Source organism: Rana temporaria, chromosome 6 (assembly GCF_905171775.1).
Source record: "Rana temporaria chromosome 6, aRanTem1.1, whole genome shotgun sequence".
In the NCBI taxonomy this organism is placed as follows: domain Eukaryota; kingdom Metazoa; phylum Chordata; class Amphibia; order Anura; family Ranidae; genus Rana; species Rana temporaria.
Window position 1 is genome coordinate 186,035,012 of NC_053494.1, and position 17,852 is coordinate 186,052,863.

The window sequence follows — 17,852 nt, forward strand, 5'->3', positions numbered from 1 at the left end:
ACACACATCCACTACATACATCCACTACATACATCCACTACATACATCCACTACATACATCCACTACACACATCCACTACATACATCCACTACATACATCCACTACACACATCCACTACATACATCCACTACACACATCCACTACATACATCCACTACACACATCCACTACATACATCCACTACACACATCCACTACATACATCCACTACACACATCCACTACACACATCCACTACATACACCCACTACACACACACACACACTACATACCCACACTACATACATCCACTACATACATCCACTACACACATCCACTACATACACCCACTACACACATCCACTACACACATCCACTACATACACCCACTACACACACACACACACACACACTACATACATCCACTACACACATCCACTACATACACCCACTACACACACACACACTACATACCCACACTACATACATCCACTACACACATCCACTACACACATCCACTACACACATCCACTACACACATCCACTACACACATCCACTACATACATCCACTACATACATCCACTACATACATCCACTACACACATCCACTACATACATCCACTACATACATCCACTACACACAACCACTACATACATCCACTACACACATCCACTACACACACCCACTACACACATCCACTACATACATCCACTACATACATCCACTACACACATCCACTACACACATCCACTACACACATCTACTACTCACATCCACTACACACATCCACTACATACATCCACTACACACATCCACTACATACATCCACTACACACATCCACTACACACATCCACTACACACATCCACTACACACATCTACTACTCACATCCACTACACACATCCACTACATACATCCACTACATACATCCACTACATACATCCACTACATACATCCACTACACACAACCACTACATACATCCACTACACACACACACTACATACCCACACTGCATACATCCACTACATACATCCACTACACACATCCACTACATACATCCACTACATACATCCACTACACACATCCACTACACACACCCACTACACACATCCACTACATACATCCACTACATACATCCACTACATACATCCACTACACACAACCACTACATACATCCACTACACACACACACACTACATACCCACACTACATACATCCACTACATACATCCACTACACACATCCACTACATACATCCACTACATACATCCACTACACACATCCACTACACACATCCACTACACACATCCACTACATACATCCACTACATACATCCACTACACACATCCACTACACACATCCACTACATACATCCACTACATACATCCACTACACACATCCACTACACACACCCACTACACACATCCACTACATACATCCACTACATACATCCACTACATACATCCACTACATACATCCACTACACACATCCACTACATACATCCACTACATACATCCACTACACACATCCACTACATACATCCACTACACACATCCACTACATACATCCACTACACACATCCACTACATACATCCACTACACACATCCACTACATACATCCACTACACACATCCACTACACACATCCACTACATACACCCACTACACACACACACACACTACATACCCACACTACATACATCCACTACATACATCCACTACACACATCCACTACATACACCCACTACACACATCCACTACACACATCCACTACATACACCCACTACACACACACACACACACACACTACATACATCCACTACACACATCCACTACATACACCCACTACACACACACACACTACATACCCACACTACATACATCCACTACACTCATCCACTACACACATCCACTACACACATCCACTACACACATCCACTACACACATCCACTACATACATCCACTACATACATCCACTACATACATCCACTACACACATCCACTACATACATCCCCTACACACATCCGCTACACACATCCGCTACACACATGCGCTACACACATCCGCTACACACATCCGCTACACACATCCGCTACACACATCCGCTACACACATCCACTACACACATCCACTACACACATCCACTACACACATCCACTACACACATCCACTACACACATCCACTACATACATCCACTACACACCTCCACTACACACATCCACTACATACATCCACTACATACACCCACTACACACACACACACTACATACCCACACTACATACATCCACTACATACATCCCCTACACACATCCACTACACACATCCACTACACACATCCACTACACACATCCACTACACACATCCACTACACACATCCACTACATACATCCACTACATCAACTACATACATCCACTACACACATCCACTACACACATCCACTACACACATCCACTACACACATCCACTACACACACATCCACTACATACATCCACTACATACATCCACTACATACATCCACTACATACATCCACTACATACAACCACTACATACATTCACTACATACATCCACTACATACATCCACTACATACATCCACTACATACATCCACTACATACATCCACTACATACATCCACTACACACATCCACTACATACATCCACTACATACATCCACTACACACATCCACTACATACATCCACTACATACATCCACTACACACATCCACTACACACATCCACTACATACATCCACTACATACATCCACTACATACATCCACTACATACATCCACTACACACATCCACTACATACATCCACTACATACATCCACTACACACATCCACTACATACATCCACTACATACATCCACTACACACATCCACTACATACATCCACTACATACATCCACTACATACATCCACTACACACATCCACTACACACATCCACTACATACATCTACTAGTCTCTCTCTCTTTCTTTCTCTCTCTCTGTCTCTCTCCCTCTCTCTTTCCTTCCCTCTTTCTCCCCCTCTCTTTCTATTTCTCTCTCTCTCTCTTTCCTTCTCTCTCTCATGCTGTCTCTCTCTCCCCCTCTCTCTCTAGCCCTCTCTCTTTCCTTCTCTCTCTCCCCCCTTACTCTCTCCTTATATCTCTCTCTCCTCATTTCCCTTTCTCTCCCTGTCTCTCTCTCACTCTCTCTCTCTCTCTGTCTCTCTCTCTCTATCTCCCCCTCTCTCTCTCTTTAGTTCTCTCTGTCTCTCTTTCCTTCTCTTTCTCACTCTGTCTCTCTCTCTCGTTCTTTCTTTCTCTCTCGGTCTCTCTGTCTCTCTCTTTCCTTCTCTTTATCACTCTGTCTCTGCCCTCTCTCTTTCTCTTCCCCCATCTCTCTGTCTTTCTTTATATTTCTCTCTGTCTCTCCCCCTCTTCTCTTTTCTCTCTCTCCTTCCTTCTCTCTCTCTCTCTCTCTCTCACTCTGTCTCTCTCTCCCCCTCTCTCTCCCTCTCTCTCTCCCTCTCTCTCTCTTTCCTTCTCTTCTCTCTCTCACTCTGTCTCTTTCCCCCTCTCTCTTTCTATTTATCTCTGTCTCCCTTTCTCTCTCTCTCTCTCTCTCTCTCTCTCTCTCTCTTTCTCTCTCTCTCTCACTCTCTCTCTCTCTCTCTCTCTCTGTCTCTCTCTTTCTCTCCCCTCTCTCTCTTCCTCTCTCTTTCCTTCCCTCTCTATCTCTCTCCCTCCTCTATTTCTATCTTGCTCTCACTCTCTCTCTCTCCCTCTCTCTCTCCCTCTTTCTTTCCTTCTCTCTCTCTCCCCCTTTCTCTCTCTCCTTCTCTCTCCTCTCTCTCTCTCTCTTCTTTTCTCTCTCTCTGTCTCTCTCTTTATTTATCTCTCTCTCTGTCTCTCTCTGTCTCTTTATCTCCCCTCTCTCTCTCTCTCTCTCTCTTTCGTTCTCTCTGTCTCTCTTTCCTTCTTTTTCTCACTCTGTCTCTCTGTCTCTGCCCTCTCTCTTTCTCTTCCCCCCTATCTCTCGCTATCTTTTTTCTTTCTTTCTATTTATCTCTGTCCCTTTCTCTCATTATTTCTCCTCTTTCTCTCTCTGTCTCTCTCCCTCTCCATCTCTCTCTCTTTCTTTTCATTGCTCTCCCTCCCTCTGTCTCTCTTTCTTTCTCTTTCTCTCTCTGTCTCTCTCTCTCTATGTGCGCCTCTCCCTCTCTGTCTCTCTGTCTCTCTCACTCCTTTTTTCCCTTTCTCTCTGTTTCTCTTTCTTTCTCACTCTGTCTCTCTCTTTCTCTTCCTCCCCCTCTTTCTCTCTATTTCTTTCTATCTGTCTCTCTTTCCTTCTCCTCACTCTGTCTCTGTCTCTCTCTTTCTTTCTTTCTGTCTCTCCCTATCTTTCCCTGTCTCTCTCTTTCTTTCTGTCTCTCCCTATCTTTCCCTGTCTCTCTCTTTCTTTCTTTCTTTCTTTCTTTCTTTCTTTCTTTCTTTCTTTCTTTCTTTCTTTCTTTCTTTCTTTCTTTCTTTCTTTCTTTCTTTCTTTCTCTCTCTCCCTTTCCCCCTCTCTCTCTTCCTTTCTCTCTCCCTCTCGCTTTCCTTCTCTCTCTCTCTCTCTCTCCCTCTCTCTTTCAATTCAAATACTTTTTATTGGCAGGACCAAATACATGTTAGCATTGCCAAAGCAGTTGAGTTTGTATAAGAAAAAGGGAAGGGGGTGTAGCGCCTGTGTACTTTCTATACAGGTGCTATTTTAAATTTAAAGGGGGATGAGAGAGTTATTTAGCTCTCATCCATTTGATTCGGCTAAATTGGGCCTCTGCTTTAGCTGGGCTGTACTGTGGGCTCATTCTGTTGTTCCCGGGGTGCTATACCACCCCGGAGCAACGGGTGGTGCCAGTGGAGTCCAGGCTAGGGTGCCTTTTGCCAGCAGCCAATCAGGAGGGTTTTTCCCTCACGGGGCAAGCTGGGGAGGGTACTTCTGGAGCAGACGCCATTGGGCGGGGTTCGTCTTCTGGTGCTTGTTCCGGGTGTGGCATGTGTGGCACCTTCAGGGTGACCACACATCATGGCCTACCAGGCTGGGGTGCACGTGCCACACAGAGTTCCTGGTTCCAGGACCATGTCGGCCCGGAACATTTAGAGCTGTGGCGAGGCCCCAATGATCGACTGGCACCCCAAGTTCTGAGGAGAGGATCCCAAGCGAGATAGCTGTCCGGTGGGGAGTCCGCCTGAGGAGATCCAAGAGAGGCTGGTGATCCAACAGGGCCTAGACAATCCATCGGGGATCGAGGTAACCGGACACTGAGAGGTTGGATGTCAGCAACCTGTCAGTCGGTAACCTGAGGAGAAAACTACCTGAGGAGAATTCAAGCGCAAAGTTTACTGAGGAGAATAGTCTCCAAAATCTAAGTTCTGAGGTCAGGTCTGTGGCAGAGACTTGTTTCCCTCAAACTTCTGAGTGATACTCTAGCTGCCAGGTCGGTGTGAGAGGCCTGTCCAGGTACACTATACCCACTCCGGCTGGAGTGGCGCCGAAAGTAAAAGTGTCGTTGGAAGCAGGATTGCTTCTGTGTTGTTGGGCCTGAGCTATTTCTTCTCCTCAGGCATCTCTGCTGTCTACCTCAAGTTTGTCGTTTACCGTGTTGGGTAAAATAAAGCACAAGAAAAGACACCTGCTGTTTGGACATTCCATCATTGCTGCTCTCATCATCTACCCCTAGACGCTCACAGAGGTAACACGCCATCCCAATCTATAACCAGCGGCTCCTTCGGGGGTGAGCGCTACAGGGGGTAATATAACGGGGAATGGACATAAGTCTGTGAAAGGATTTTTAAGTCCTCAGTTTTTCATGTCCCTCTCAGTCTGTGACACGCTGTCACATATTGGGCAGCTATCTTCACCATTGGCTCCTCTTCTCCCAGTAGAAATTGGAGTTTCCTCCTCTCTTCTGTAGAATTGAAGTCCGGGATGAGAGTGGAGAGTCTCTGGAGTGAGTGTCCCTCACTGATGAGTACTTGGGGCAATGTAGCAGGAAGGGGTTCCTCATCCTCCGGGACCCCCTGGTCACATTGCTGGCACAGTCTACTCTCCCTGGGCTTGTAGGTCTCTCTGTGCCACCCTAATTGGATTTCTAGGCTGTGGGCGCTCAGTCTGTACAGGCTCAGGGTCTGTCTTTGGGGTCTTGTAGCACCTCTGGGTACGGGGCCAGTTTGTAGTCTCTCTGCAGTGACTGGTAAACAGTTCGGCCCAGATTCTCAAAGAAGTTACGCCAGCGCATTTTGAGATGCGCGGCGTAAGTGTAAATTTGCGCCGTCGTATCTATGCGCCGTACCCACAGAACCAGATACGCATGAAAATAGGCTTCTTCCGATCGGCGTAACTTTTGTACGCCGGCGTAGCGTAGGCGCATAGTTACGCCGGGAGCATCCTGCGCTCCCATTGAGTTCCTATTCAAATATGCAAATGAGGGAGATGCGCCGATTCCTGAACGTCCGACCGCCCGACGCAGGCTACGCGCGGTGCGCGTAAACTGTACGTCCAGCCTAAACTTGCCCCTCATAAAGCAGGGGCAACTTTGCACCAGACGTGTGCAGGTCAGCTGGAGAGCAGCTTCAGCAGCACCGTTACGGACGAGCTGAGCACCCACACTTGCCGTACACACGACCGAGAAACTCGACAGAATCCATCAAGAAACTTGGTGGGAGAGCTTTTTTGCAGAGGAAAACATTAGTGTGTACGTTTTTCATCAAGGAAACTGTTGAGGAACTTGACGAGAAAGAAAGAGAACAAGTTCTCTTTTTCCTCGACGGGAGTCTCAATTTCCTCGTCGTGATCCTCGTCAGGCTGTTTTTTCGATGAGAAACTCGAGCGTGTGTATGCTAAGAAACCGGCGCATGCTCAGAATAAAGTATGAGACGGGAGTAAAAGTAGCATTTGTAATGGAGATAACACATTTTTCACGCTGTAACAGACTGAAAAGTGCAAATCGTCTCTTAACAAACTTTTACTTAACACGCAGTAACATGAGATTAGCAAAAGCAGCCCCAAGGGTTGTGCCAGTGGAATCGAACTTCCCCTGCCATTGTATGTGCTGTACATCACCGCGTTTGAGAACGAGAAGATGTGTACGCAAAGCAAGCTTGTCGAGTTCCTCGACAAGCCTAACAAGGAACTCGTCGAGGAAAACGATGTGTCTTTTCCGACGAGTTCCTCGGTCGTGTGTACGAGGCCTGAGTAATTACCACAGCTGTTTCATCTGAGGAAAATCCTGAAGACATGACCTGTTGTGGTGCTTTGAGGACTGGAGTTGAGAAACACTGGGCTAGATTCACGTAGGGGCGCGCATTGTTACGGCGGCGCAGCGTATCGTATTTACGCTACGCCGCCGTAAGTTAGAGAGGCAAGTGCTGTATTCACAAAGCACTTGCCTTCTAAGTTACGGCGACGTAGCGTAAATGGGGCCGGCGTAAGCGCGCATAATTCAAATGAGGATGAGGGGGCGTGTTTTATGTTAATTCTTGGTGACCCGACGTGATTGACGTTTTTACCGAAGAGCGCATGCGCCGTCCGTGGAATTTCCCAGTGTGCATTGCTCCAAAGTACGCCGCAAGGACGTCATTGGTTTCCACATGAACGTAAATTACGTCCAGCCCTATTCGCGAACGACTTACGCAAACGACGTAAACAATTCAAAATTAGACGCGGCAATGACGTCCATACTTAACATTGCGTACGCCTCATAATAGCAAGAGCAACCTTACGCCAAAAAAAGCCTAGCGTAAACAACGTAAAAAAATAGCTCCGGGCGTACGTAAATTTGTGAATCGGCGTATCTAGGTCATTTGCATATTCTACGCCGAAAATGACGGAAGCGTCACCTAGCGGCCAGCGTAAATATGCACCCTAAGATACGACGGTGTAAGACACTTACACCAGTCGCATCTTAGGCTAATGTCGGCGTATCTTGCTTTCTGAATACAGAAAGAAAATACGCCGGCGCAGCTTTGAATTTACGCGGCGTATCTATAGATACGCCGGCGTAATTCAATCCTGAATCTAGCCCACTGTGTTAAAACACTAAAGGCCAACACAGCTAATCAGGAAAGCATACAAAACCAGGAAGGACCATGGACAGCTCCACTCTACACTATTTTGTAATTCTACGTATAAAGTAGAAGACTTTATCATCCAAAACACAGAACCACATAAATGGCTTTACTAAAAGAACATATACTGTTTTTGCACATATTTTCATTTTTTTAGTTCAGTATTAAAGATTTTAAACATTTTTACCTAGATAATAATGAAATGCTACTCTTAAATGTCATATTTAAAATTCTCAGCCAACAGCTGGACCTCTAGGGGTTGATTTCCTAAAGGCAAATAGGTTGTTCACTTTTCAGGGGAATTTTCATACACACGGTCGGACTTCAAACAAACTTTTCCGTGTTTTTTTGTCCGAAGGGAGTAGTCCGGGCACACCCATAGCATACACACGGCAGGACTTTTCTGCAAACTTTCCCAACATCACATGGTTTTTCTGCTCTTTACCGCCACCCTTTGGTCAACTTCTGCTATTGTTGGTTGATTTTAGCATTGGTTCTGGGTATGCGTATTTATACTTCGGACAAAAGTCCGATGGATTTCTGTACACACAATAGGATTTAGCACCGTAGGAGTTTTGTTGCCGAAAAAGTTTGTCCGTTTGCAGAGCAAACTTCTGTCCGATGAAAACCCGAAAAAGTTTGTCCGATGGAGTGTACACATGGTTGGATTCTTTTGAAAACATGCTCATTTTGAAGTTTGTTGTCAAAAAGTCCTACCTTGTGTCCATCGGACAAACTTTTTCGGGTTTTCTTCGGACAAAATTTTTCTCTGCAAATGGACAAACCTACGGTGCAAAGTCCTATCGTGTGTACAGAAATCCATCGGACTTTAGTCCGAAGTACAAACACGCATGCCTAGAACCAATGTTAAAATCAACCAACAATAGCAGAAGTTGACCAAAGGGTGGCGGTAAAGAGCAAAAAAGAGCAGAAAAAACACGTGATGTTGGGAAAGTTTTGGGAAAGTTTGCAGAAAAGTCTGAGCATGTGTATGCTATGGGTGTGGCCAGCCAACTCCCTTCGGACAAAAATCCAAGGAAAAGTTTGTTTAAAGACTGATCGTGTGTTTGAGGCCTCGTACACACGGCCGAGGAACTCGACGTGCCAATCACATCGAGTTCCTCGGCCAGTTCAGCCCTGAAGCCGCCGAGGAGCTCGGCGGGCCGAGAGCTCCCATAGAACAACGAGGAAATAGAGAACATGTTCTCTATTTCCTCGCCGAGGTCCTCGTCGGCTTCCTCGGCCGAAAGTGTACACACGGCCGGGTTTCTCGGCAGAATTCAGCCAGAAACTCGGTCGGAAGCTGAATTCTGCCGAGGAAACTGGTCGTGTGTACGGGGCCTGAGGCTTTAGAGTAGCTCCAATCTATGGAGAAGCAATGGAGCCACCCATGGACAGCAACATTGTTCATCTGGAGAGAGGGTAGTGTTAAGGCCCATACACACGATCAGACTTTTTGACAACAAACTTCAAAATGACCAGGTTTTTCAGAAAATCCAACTGTATGTACGCTCCATCGGACAAACTTTTTTGGTTTTCATCGGACAAATGTTCACTCTGCAAACAGACAAACTTTCCAGCAACAAAAGTCCAATGGAGCAAAGTCCAATCGTGTGTACAGAAGTCCATCGGACTTAAGTCCAAAGTACAAACACGCATGATCAGAACCAATGCAAAAGATCCACCAGCAATAGCAGAAGTTGCCCAAAGGGTGGCACTAAAGAGCAGAGAAACCACATGGTACGTCATTTACAGCACTACATTCATCTTTGTTGGCTGAAAAAGTCCTGCCATGTGTATGCATACCAAGTTCATGGCCAACGCCCTTTGAACAAAAATCCACAGAAAAGTTTGTTTGAAGTCCGATCGTATGTATGATTCTTTGGATGCACTAGCATGGACTTGACTAATTAAAGGGTTAGGCTAGCTGAACTAGCAGGAAAATCGTCCAGCCCCTGCTGAATCAGCCCAATTTTGATCCATCTATGGCCAGCTTGTTTTGACCTTTATAAAAAAAAAATACTATTTGCAGTCCACAAACACCATTCCATAATTATAAATGAATTCAGTCAAAAATAAGCATTCATGTTCTTCCCATACCACGTCTGAGACTTTTTCACAGCCTAGATGCACAGAGGGGCCCAAAATCCAAGGAGCACCTTTGGGCTTTTAAGGAGCATACAATACGCATAAAATACTCATCTAATTTCCAAGGAGCACCTAAAGGCATTCTAGGGGCATAAATTACAATTTCCTGACTATCTATCACATTACTTGAGTCCCTAAAGTCCCAGGACAAGAGAAACACCCACAAAATAACCTCATTTTGGAAAGCAAGCCCACCCCAAGGTATTTTTTGAAAGGAACAGTGGGTCTTTTGAAAATGTAATTTTTGTCACAAGTATTTGGAAAATACAGGAAAGAAAAATGTATTACACAAAGTTGTCAGTTAATAAGATATTTCTAACACACAGCATAGGCATACTTATAATTACACCCCAAAACATATGGGAATGCAGGCCGCATCTACCCTCCCCGAATACCAAACTTATAATACCTATTTAAATAAATACAAATGACTTATTTGCCAAAGATTGGCCGCAGCACCTTTATTGGTATATTCAGATCAATAAATAATAATAGTATTATGATCATTTTATTAATTCATAAAATCTATAAATCTAAACAATAACCTTAAAACAGCTCAGTCTTAAAGGACTCGAGCATACAGAATAATTTTAAACCAAAGTCCCCCTACACTTATGAAGGGTGAGTGACAGACCACATAATCGTGCTTAGCGACAAGGTAGGGGGTGGAGCTTGGTGCACCTAATCTGACTAGGTGGTCACTGGCGGGAATACCTGTGTGAGGGGTCCTTGTATAATAAGCCCCTTTCCAGAACATTCAGCAGAGTCACATGACTATCTGGGCAATCCAAATCAGGCTGTTCAAACTTAAACCCGCCTTTTTTCATATTTGAAAACCTCTTATGCCCTGTACACACGATCTGTTCATCCGATGAAAACTGGCTGATGGATTTTTTCATCAGATATCCGATGAAGCTGACTTACATCAGTCGTGCCTACACACCATCGGTTAAAAAAACGATCGAGTCAGAACGCTGTGATGTAAAACACAATGACGTGCTGAGAAAACTGAAGTTCAATGCTTCCAAGCATGCGACGACTTGATTCTGATCATGCATGGATTTTTAAACGATGGACGTGCCCACAGACGATAGTTTTTTTCTATTGGTTTTTTAACCATCAGATCATTTTAAAATAAGGTCCTAGTTTTTTCACCGATGGATAAAAAAACGATGGGGCCCACACACAATCGGTTTGTCTGATGAAAATGGTCCATCAGACCGTTTTCATCAGACGAACCGATCGTGTGTACGCGGCATAAAAGGGGCTCTGTCCCTAAAACATTAACCTGTGCATAACTACCTAACATTTATCCTATTATATAACTAATCTCTATGTTTTATAAAGGGAGGGGCGACGGCATGCCCATGCTTGTCAGGCTCAAAGCTTTAAGCCTTCCTAGTCCATTCTACAATACTACTTATCCCGAGAATTGCGATACCACTTTTTCACAGCCTGGCCCAAAATCCAAGGAGCACCTAAAGGCATTTTAGGGGCATAAATACTACCTATCACATTTGTGGAGGCCCTGGAGCACCAGGACAGTGAAACCACCCTCAAAATGATCAGATTTTGGGAAGCAAACACCCCAAGGTATTCTCTAAGAGGCATGGGGAGTCTTTTGAAAACATAATTTTTTGGGAAAATGGGGAATGCAAATGTATTTTTTTTTACACCCCAAGGTATTTTTTGAAAGGTCTTTTGAAAATGTAATTTTTGTCACAAGTATTTGGAAAATGCAGGAAAGAAAATTTTATTTATTACACAGAGTTGTCCACAAGAGAAGGCTGGGACTGGTAGTCAGTCAGATGTGCAGATGGGTCAGTACACATGGCAGGCAGAGACAGCAAACAGGAAAAAGATCAGTCCAGGCAGCAGGCAGAAATATGATCAATAAACAGGCCAGGGTTATTATAGGCGGCAGGCAGCACTGGGGTGGTGAGATCAGGAATACTGTTGCTGTCTGCACTAGTCTGCTGACAGGGGGACTTGTAAAGCAGCCATCTGGAACACTGGGGGTCCATAGCCCTGCATTGGATGTGATGATGCAGAGGGACAGTCCACTGTCATAGCGTGGGGGATCACCATCTGCTAGGGGAGCAGAAGATAAGGTAAGTAAATGTGAAAAAACTCTCTCCCATACAATGAACAAGCAAATATCCCTCGCAGTGCGGGTGAGGCCCCACTGCAAGGATTTTTTTTTAGGTTTCCCAGAGATAGGCTTCAAAAATGTTGATGAGTGGGGAAGGCAAAGAATAAGTAGGTTATACTTCAGCTTTTAGGCTACATTTAAATGTGCACCTAACCCGCTGCTCCTCTGAAAAGCAGTCCACATTCAGATTGATTTTCAGGTGGTGAGGGGGCGATATGATGTTCAATTTAATCCCAATTTGCAGAATAAGGCTTTTGCTGCCTCCCCATTCTCTTGAATTGGTTGCCATCTGCGGGGTTGCCACCCACCGATCACATTAAGTTGGATAGTTTTTTCTATGGCCAGGAACCATGCAAACATCAATCACTGACATTCCTGTAAATTCCAATAAATTGACGTAATTTTAGCAACAAAACCATATTCTCCATATTCTCTCTCATGTCTTGCATTGCAATATTTCCCCTATTCACATGCAGTATATTAATAAACACCATTTAACACTAACACCATTCAACACTACACTTTACTGAAACATTATTTAAATAGGTTCTGTGAATGCTAAATATTAAACATGAATATTAAAGATTCATTCATAGCGGTATCCACCCACACTCTTCACCTATTCCCCCTTTTCGCTATTTTCTGCCTATTCATCGTTGTGTATTAAGTATGTTCCACCGAAACCTCATTTAAATCATTGTATACACGTCGCATTCACATATCCATGGTAAAAACATCTCTTGGAAATGCACATAGCTGTATAAATTCATATTTTCTACTTTAATCCCCATATTCTTCATGTAACCCCTCTTTGTCCTTTCTTCCCTTTATCATTCATGATTTCCACGGCTTTTTCAATGATCGTCATATTCACATTCCACCTATTTATTCTCATTATGCACAATTTTTTGTATGTCTTCTTCATATATTGTGTTAGGAAGATCGTATTCTTTAGCCCATGAATTCCCTCTATTATGGATCTCCACCTCTAATTGGTATTCTGTTTATTTCATTGGCAACATATAGGGGTCTATCCATAAAACATTAGTTCCACAAATGTTAGAAACATTCATGCAAGTTGAACTGAATGTCCAATGTTCTCTCTAAGAGATTAATGCCTGCATCATCTGCTCCATCTAGTGGCCAAATATGGTATAGTTTTCTGCACAAACATACAGGAGGGCGCAACCACCTTGTGCATTACCATTAATACATTTTATTAAATCCAAACAGACAAATGGATACTCACATGCCAATAAAAAACATCAAGTGTACATGATCTGCACCAACATGACCGGAATGTGTCCCGTCCTAAAAGATTGTGAGGTTTGCTTTGTTCCAAATTAATATTCAGACAAATGTTTCCTTATTCGGAGATTTGGATATGTCCAAATACCTGAATTACAGTATAAACAAAGATTAACAAATGCTCCGAATAACGAAAACAAAATTTGTTCGAATTCAAAATTAATTCCGAATCAAATATTACATCGAATTCCATTCGAACTGTAAACATATTTCTGAAATCAAAGACTGTGTGTGTTTTTAGAGTATCATTTCAAAATAATGCTGTTTTTGCTAAGCCAAAGAATCATTGTAATCATTTGATGAAGATGTTTCTGTTGTTTGTTCACTTTGCTGCATTTAAATCGAAATAACAAAATTTTCAATTTGACCAATTTGAAAGTTATCGATTTGAACGATTCGAATAAAAAAAAATGGTTAAATTCGAAGAAAATTCTAAAAAAGACAAAACTAATTCCAAATACGAATTCCAAATGCGAATCCCAAATACATATTGAACGAATCAACCAAATTTACAGAAACAAAGTAACTAGATTAATGAATCTAAACAAAACTAAACTCAGTAAATGTTTTCATCATGCACATGTCTAGTACAGATGGTTGGCCATGTAAAGGCAAATTTGTAAGTTCTGTATACAATTGTATTCTATTTTGTATTTATTGCACACTGTGCACAAGGCACTAATAATGTTTTCATTTCACGTTTGCATTCTTTCGAGTCCCGATTAGTATTAGCCTGCCTATGTTACGCCCCTTGTTACCATAAACGTACAATTGTAATATTAATATGATACCTACGTAATCATGTGTACCGACTTTTTGGTTCCGACTTTGTTGGCCTGGCCATGAGGACATCGTTCCCATGCATGCCCACAGGAGACACATTATCATGGCACAGGGCTGTGCTGTAACTGTACACTGAACTGTGCAAAAAAAGAATGTGAGGTCCTCCCCACATTTGTCTTCCTAAGTGGTTGACCAGTAGAATAACAGCATATCCTCCCAGCCTATCTGTGAACCTTGTGCTATTCTGTAACACCATGTACAGCTTTAACATATCCCCCAAACTTCGAACTTTGAAAATTATTTGCATATCTTTTTTACAGCCCTCAAAGCCGTAGGAAGAAGCCCTCTCACTGCTGTATGTTAATGTTTTTTTACGTTTTTAGCCATTAGTACATGTTCCTGTCGTCCTATGTCTTTTTTTTTTTTTTTAGTAACAATGTAGCCTGGCCAGTCTGTACTTAAACGAGCAAGCTTCCAGAAAGGATGGTGTGACCCTGCACTTACCCTACTTATCTCTGCCTGATGCTAAGCACTGTTCCTGAGAGAGGGCTGACCTGTCTATACTATAGCCACATGCAAAATGCAAGCCAAACCTGGGAGTGAGGTTCTTAAATAGACGCTGCTTGACCCAAAATGGCCATCAAAGTCACATAGAGGGCCAGCATCCAATAGGAACTAGGTTCCTCTTGACTTTCTACTCACTCTGCATTGTCGTTGCAGATGAGCACTACCTGCAGTGGAGAAAATAGACTGCACCTGTCTACACACTGCTGTACACACTATACATCCCATAGTCCATAGTCCATCTGAAAGAAAGGAAGGGTTGGGACTTTAAATGAGATGCATGTTGATGCAAGCAGTATGTATAAGTAAATAAATAAAGTAGTATAGCGTAATAACCAGGCTCAAACTTACCAACCAAATTGCAAGCCGAATTCAACTGTCTAACTAAGAATGTTAAAAGCAGAGGATTGGTTGCACACATTTGCAAATATATGGATAAGCCACAGGCCGCTTACAAGGCTCTCTGCATTCCTGTGGTCCTAACTAAACTTTTCTAGTTTCCTCAGTAGAGGCATACGAGTGCTAATGAGTAGATGGAGAGCAAGTGACTAGGGGTGTGTGTCACCAGCCAGCCTCCATCTAAAATAGGTGAAGCAATAAAGAGCACTGGAAAAAACGCATAAGGGTAAATGTATAAGCATCAAAATCGCATTTCCATCCCTATTGATAAACATGGCACTGGGTTTGGGACTTTGAATGAGGCATGTGGATGACACATGCCTCCATCCCTGAAAATTGAAAGAAAGAAAGGGTTGGGACTTAAAATGAGATGCGTGTGAGCAGGAGAGGGTGACTACATTCCTACATACAGTGGGACAATGAAGAAAAAATGTAGCCACCTTCTAACAGGAAGTCAGATCACAGCAGCAAAAATTTTTTTTTTTTTTAGAGAGATTTGGAGGAGTATGAGAGCAATAGAAGGGACTTTTTTTCAGTTAATATTCAGTTACATACCTAAAAACATATTTTTTTTTAAACCAGAGTTTAGTATCACTAACATTTGAGCTCCTAGACTTTAATGTGCTTTAGGAAAAGTTTGAATTTTCTTAAGTTTGGTGATCTTTCAAAAACATTTTGTGAATCGAACCTGGGCAGTTCAGACAATTTTAGAGAAACATTTGAACGGCTGGGTTGGAAAACATACTCACTGCTCTTAACTGTCAGAGCAGAGATGAGAGAGGAGAGCAGATTCAAAGCCCATGAAAGCTCTTGGGGACCTTTTATAAAAAAGGTGAAATAAAAGTGTCAAAGCTTTCCCATTTTTTCCTTTTCACCCGTCTCAACCTATATAGAAAAGAAAATGAGGCTATTTGTTTTACTAACATCGCTGTGCTTTTCATTATTGTATTACTATGAACTCCATTTCCACAATGCATTTCAAACCACTTTTACCAACCAAAGGTTGGCATTTTTTTTTTTTTTTTTTTTAAGAGCACCCGGGAGAAAACACTTTTCTTGAGGTAACATTTTATTTTTAATTCCTCAATTTTCTGATTTTCATTTTTCTGTCCATATTACCACTTCTTCCTATTGTACTATGATTCTTTCAGACAGCGCTTGTTTTTATTTTTCGTACATTATAAATAAGGGCATGTCTTGTGTGCAATTTTGTAGCATCAACTTGTAGCAGTTAAGAATCACTCTTAATAGTTATTATTAAATACAAGGCCAGAGGGTGGGTCATCATCGACATTCCAAAACTACAAAGAGTGCAACAAGAAATTCAAGAGTGCAGCCAAAATACATTCCAAAAGACACAATAACAAGGAGTGAAAAACATCTCCAAATATATTAATAGTAAAAAGGCAAGGTCAGAACATATTGGTCCATAAAAGAGGACCAGGGCAAGTTGGTCACAAGTGACATGGAGAAGGCAACTATATTTATACAATGTATAACAATGAAAAGGAGGGGTATAACAAACAGGACAGTAATGTTAATACCATTATTTCAAATGCATTGTTCTGGCTGACAGAGACCAGTGTTCAAAAAAGACTAGGAAAGCCTAATACTCTTAAAGGGTCACTAAAGGAATTTTTTTTTTAGCTAAATAGCTTCCTTTACCTTACTGCAGTCCTGGCTTCATGTCCTCATTGTTCATTTTTGCTCTGATGTTGCTGTAATCCTTCTCTGTTCTGAACACTTCCTGGTTGTCTGTTTCCTGATGAAAAAAGTCATGGGAGCTTTCTCTCTGTGTCACTAATCAAGGAGGTGTGATTACTGTGTGTCTAAAACCCGTCAACACCAATCAATTTCGTTTTACAAACCATCACTGCCCTGTATTGGCTCTGAGTCTCTGTACATCACAGAACCAGGAAACAGCATGTAAAAACGAAACTGAAAAAGTAGGTACATTATATGATTGATTTGTAGCTATTTTTAATCATGTTTAAAAGGAATCAGTTAACTATTATGTATCTATACCCTGTAAACAGTAATTTCAGCAAAAAAAAAAAAAAAAAATTCCTTTACAACCCCTTTAAGCACAGCTTGCTGACTGGAATGGTACCTGCAGATTGGCAAAAAGCTAACGTGGTACCAATATTCAAAAAGGGTCAAGATATAGTATATACCTGGAAACTACTGACCAGTCAGCCTAACATTAATAATATATCAACCATCAGAAAGGAATGACAAGGGACCATATCCAAGTATTTGAAAACGTTGTTTTATGTCTTGTGAAAAACAAAAAAAAATATAAGCATGCTTAAATTTTTTGTGTCGTTTTTCAAAACGTTGTTTTTTGTGTCACAAAAAATCACCGTGTGTAGGCTAAAACGATGTTTAAAACGACGTTTTTAAACCCGCGCATGCTCAG